The sequence below is a fragment of the Thamnophis sirtalis genome, unplaced genomic scaffold, assembly GCF_051295495.1.
Source record: "Thamnophis sirtalis isolate CommonGarterSnake01/CBP01778 unplaced genomic scaffold, rThaSir2_p1.2 scaffold_5, whole genome shotgun sequence".
NCBI lineage: Eukaryota > Metazoa > Chordata > Lepidosauria > Squamata > Natricidae > Thamnophis > Thamnophis sirtalis.
The window spans coordinates 49,725,237-49,731,023 of NW_028261385.1; positions in this window are offsets into that span (position 1 = coordinate 49,725,237).

Below are 5,787 nucleotides of genomic sequence, written 5' to 3' on the forward strand. Positions count from 1 at the left end.
GCTCAGTCATGTGAAGCTGTCTTGAGTGAAGCATTCTTGTACTTTAAGAAATGCACAGCAAACACCTTTACAAGTGCCCGCCATCTACAAATCACACCTGCCACTGTGACTAAGGAATGCAGAGGAGGGTATCCTCCTTATAAAAATAAATGAAGCAGATCTACCCCTGGCACTACAGGCATCAGGATGCAACGTATAATTTAATATGAAATTAAACTTAAAAATACCCAATTATTTCAGCTAAGGTGAATCCTCAGCTGAACAGATACAATACTCTCCAGAATGTATGGTTTTGAAAGCAGAGGGACAAAAATGACACGCGAGAAGCAGACAACACCTCATGGGTGCAATTTTTTTTTTGCACGTACTATTTTTAGCTATCCATGTTCAAAACTGTTCATTTGACATGACTTTCTTCTCTCTGTGGATGATTGTAAAGAAGCTGTACTGATTAAACAATAGCATATTGACGGTACTTTTTTGGAGTGCTGCAACTGTAAATAAAGAAACTACTCTGAAATAAAATGAATCAATTACATTCTGATGTATTTTAAATTGCAAGTAAAATGGGCAATCTGAGGTTGAAATCTGATGAAATGGGGGAGAAGAATGACTGTAGAATAGAACGAATAGAAACTTTGAAGTTATTTAGACACGCAGAGTTAGAGCAATCTTTGTCATGCTGATGTTTTCTAAATGTTTTACATTTATTATCTCTACTATTATTGATGGTTAGCCATTTTAATGACAGAATGGCTCCTTCTTGGGTCTTCTAAAAACCTTAAGAGATCTTGAAGCAATTTTTTTTATAATTTAAGATTTCTACCTCATCATTACATCTTATAATTTTGTTATTTTTCCCTCACTATTGTTTGCTAAGGGACACAGTAGCTCAGTGGCTAAGGCGCTGAGCTTTTCGATCAGAAAGGTTGGTGGTTCAAATCCCTAGCACCGTGTAACTCCCGTTACTTGTCCCAGCTTCTACCAACCTAGCAATTCGAAAACATGTTAAAAATGCAAATAGAAAACAGCATTCCATGTGCCTTCGGCATTTAGTCACACCACCACATGACCAAGGAGACGTCTTCTGACAGTGCTGGCTCTTTGGCTTTGAAATGGAGATGAGCACCGCCCCCTAGAGTTAGGAACAACTAGCACATATGTGCGAGAGGAACCTTTCCGTTTATTGTTTGTTTATCAAATTTAGTCGTTGTCCATCTCTTAGTTCATGCCATTTTGAGAAGTTCAGTTTTTTTATCCATTAAAGTCATTTCCTAGTAAACTAAAACAATACATAACTTCATGTTTTCAATTTTTTTTAGTTTTGCTGCTTTGACTTAAACAATTCATTTAGCTGATCATTTTTAATCCTGAACTATACATTGTGCTGTCTCTTTTACTTTAGACCATTGCTTGATATCTTGATTAATGTATCTAGAAGGCAACTGTGACTTTCATTAAATTCATAAGAATGCTCTATGCATGTAGAAGTCCTATAGTGAAGTAGCTATAGCACTGCTATTGCTAACATAATAGAATGCTCCAGTACTTGATGCAGTACATGGTGGCATGTTGAAGGGCTGTGATGATGCTTAGACAACAAAGGATTAAAGAGGTCAGAGCTCTACTGTCTCCTTAGTTTAGAACAGATATGGAGAATCTGCAGCCTACCGGCCCATTCTGTCCATGGCCACAAAAGATACAACCCATATAATCACAGATTGAATTGCCAACATTCTCTTATTAACTATTGATAAGATTCATCCAAAGAATCATCCAAAATTGCAAGAAATATTCTGGTTTCATTCAAATGAGTGTGCATAGATCTCGCCACATCCAACCAGGTCTGATGGGGATTCTAAAAAATGAGACTAAACTCACAGAGATATAAAACAGATCTCTATCACCAGTCCACTCATTCTGATTTTAGGCTACACTTTTTCAAATAGGACTTCTTTTCAGAATAATATTTAAATTATATAACACAATTTTGTCTAGTAGTTTAGGCTCCAGGCTACAAAGATGGAGACCGTCAGTTCAAGTCACTCCTGACCCATAAAAACCAAACTAATCACTCCCTCAACCCAGCACATTTTGCTGGATTGTTGTTATGAGGAAAATAGGAGGAAGAAGGTGTGTTGAATATGTTCATTGCCTTGAGTTAGTTTTATGAATAGTAACAATAGGACATAAATAAAATAAAAATTTCTATAATGTCCCAGTCTTAATTCTACTATTATACGTGCAAATACTTAGGGTCAGGAGCAGAATTACACCTGCAGAGTCTAAATGTATATGAAGCTAAACTAATAAAAACAGCCAATATTGTTTCTGTGCACATCTATGGATTCTGTTCAATGGTTTGACTGCATGCAAGTTCCAGAAAGACAAACCTGTTGCCTGATTAAAGAAATCTGATAATTTGCCAACATGGTATGTTTAACAGTTCACTCACATTTGTTTTCTTCTGGAATAATGTAAAGACTCTAAACAAATGAGGGAACCAGCAACGGTTGTCTTTTTTTCTCCTCCTAGATTTCATTTAAAATGAAAACAGCCCTCTTTCCCTCAGATAATACCCAATAAGAGCACTCTATCAAAATGGAATAAGCACTGCTTGAATCAAGTTTTTCAATACAGAAAAATCTTCAAATGTTCCTTTTATCTTTTTTCACTTTGAGAAGGAGCTGCTGACAGTCCTTTTAGAACTTGGTGTTACATATGCACCTGAGAGACATTTTAATTGTCTTTGTTCAGTCATTCATTGGCAAGACAAGGAAGAATTCAGTGGAGTTCCTACACTTGGCAGGGTGGGGAGGACTCATTTAAAGAGCTATCACGTTTATTCCTGTTTCCAAGGAATGTGATAATACAGTCAAACACTTGAGGTCACCTTCCTTGTTCTTGTTTATTTGTAATGCAACATTGCCTGGAAGCCACAGGAATGTAGGAGCACAGAGTGTCTTTATTTGGCTCAGCAGCATAACATATGGAGTCTTAGAGGTAGGTTTTGCATTTAAATAATGTATCATTGACTCCCAAGGATCTATAAGCATATAAAACAGATCCCATGACTTGGTTCAGCTGAATTAATTATGGGTTAAACCAATATTCTCCCAATATTGGAGATATACAAATATACCCCATAGGTGAATACTTAGATTATAGGCATTCATAATCTACCCATACTAAGTTCTCTTTCTTTGATAACTATTTATACCTCTCTGTCAAATTTGCTTTTCATACTTGAACAACTATGAAAGAAATTTTCAAGGAGGTTAAAGTAAATTAAATATCAGTAGAGGTTCTCAGTTCTCCCAGACCATGGTTGTCCCAAAGGTGCTTTTTCAAAAGGTAACTGGACTTTCTATGTTTTTTCTTTAAGGTGTTTCACTTCTTATCCAAGAAGCTTCTCCAATTCTGACAATGGAGAATGGAAGGATTATATTCCTTGTAGTCATCAGGTCATTAGTATTCTTTCTGAGAGTTGTTGAGGTTTAGGGTTAGTGCAAATGCAGAACATTCTTGGAACTGGTGAAAGGACTGTGTTAAAGTAAATTTAATTCAAGGGAAAGTATTATGTGACCAGTGACATCTGGGGAGGGAAATATTTGCTCTTTTAATTAGGGGAAAAACCACGGAAACTTTTAGAGTTGGTTTTCACTAGCTATGTCAATATGATATATCCAATAAATATGTTCTTTGAGGAATCTACCTGCCTCAGAGTTCTGTTTTTTGTGGATGCGTTACTCAGAACCCTGACAAGGAGTCTAACACAATAGCAATAGCACTTACACTTATAGACTGCTTCACAGTGCTTTACAGTCCTCTCAAAGCAGTCTATAGAGTCAGCATATTGCCCCCAACAATCTGGGGCCTCATTTTACCAACCTCGGAAGAATTACTGTAGATAGAATAGGGCTCACAGTGCAGAAAGGCCTCAGAGATAACCCAACGCATGTGGCAGGGTGTAAGATGCAGGCAAGAACATCATACACTAAATGGCACAACCAACCAGCATTATGTAAAAGAACATCTGCACAGTGTATGTGCTAGACCCTCTCAAATCCAGATGGGAGATTCCACAGAAAATTGTGGAGAATATCAGGGCTCGGTACTTGGGGGTCACCAGATCAAAATGGACAGGCAGAAACTGGCCAATCAACCAGACATGTGGTACAGTGGTGGGCATGGTTTGGTGGGTGTGGCTTGGTGGGCATGGCAGGAGAAGGATACTGTAAAATCTCCATTCCCATCCCACTCCAGAGGAAGGTTACTGCAAAATCCAATTCCCTCCCAATCAGTTGGGACTCGGGAGGCAGAGAATAGATGGGGGCAAGGCAAGTCAGAGGTGGTATTTACTGATTCTTGAACTACTTAAAATTTCCGCTACCAGTTCTCCACAACTAGTCAGAAGTGGCTGAATTGCACCTCTGATGTGGTAGTAGACAAGGACCAGAAGATAGTAATGGTAAAAGATGTAGGAGTGCCAGGTTACACAAAATTCAGGAGAAAGAAGTATTAGAAGACAGGATAGTATGAGGACCTGAAGGATGATCTAGAGAAGATGTGAAAAATAAAAGCCAAAGCGATCCTAATTGTAGTAGGACCAGTCAGGGCTGTGAATTGTGAGCTGGGAGAGTGACTGAACCAGATTTCAGGAACAACATCAGAAGAATGCAGTGATACTACAAAAGGGATTTGAACTCCAGGGGAAGTGGATAGCCATGAACATAAACAATGTTCAGACCCAGGTATGGGACAGAAACCAGATTTGTTGTGCCAAGTGATGTTTGCATAAGGGAAGTATGTCCTTATTTCTTTCATTTGAGCTTAGCTTGGAAAATTTGTGGATTATGCCAACATTTTTTAAACATATAATCTGTTTCACATTATTTGCTAGAAAAGGGCTAATTCAATTTGCTTTAGATGCTATTTATAAAGCAGGCTTCTAAAACCTGCACTCCAGATGTGATGACAGAATCTGTGGGAAGTTCAGCTTTGATGAAACTTAAGGTACAAAGTTGGAAAGGCTGCCTTAAAGAAACAATTTTGTGAGCCCCAGGAGCAGATAGCTAACTTTTGTTTTTCTTTTTATGTATTCACCACTGGTAACCTGATCTTAGTTGTGCTAAGAAGTATTGTGCTAAATGTTTTGTAAATGAGTGATAATAAAGGCCTGATTGAACAGGCATTTGATTCTGCATTTCTTTATCCTTTTTTCCTCTCCCTTGTTCCCTAAATTTGATTTTGAACGTTGTTGCTGTGTTGCTTTAAGTAACAATCCTCCTTTTCCTCACAATAAATAATTTATCATCTAGGTCTTATAGGAACTGGAGCACATTTTTCTAAATGAAATAGTTCAGAAAACATAAAGAAGCCTAATAACATTAATTCTGTATTTTTTTATGACATGGTGCACAGAGATTCCGAACCTTGTGAGTTCCTAATATATATCAGCATAAAAAATTCATGAGAAAGTAATTTGGCCCTGCATGCCAGGCTCTGTGATTGATCTCAAACCTACTTTCATGCTCTCTCACTATATCGTCCTTTATTACTGTTTGCTCCAAAATTGCTTAGTGTTGCAGCTTAAAATCCAATCACTGGGAACTATTTCTTGCAACCTTTTGTTGAAAAGTTCTGCCTCATTTCTTGGCTCAATATTTTTTATCTTAATTCAGTGATCATGATCCTGGTTGGCCAAAGTTTTTATCAACAACATTAGCATCTTAGTACTCTGTACAAAGGATTCTTCTATTTATACAGCTTCTCTGAATCCTAATC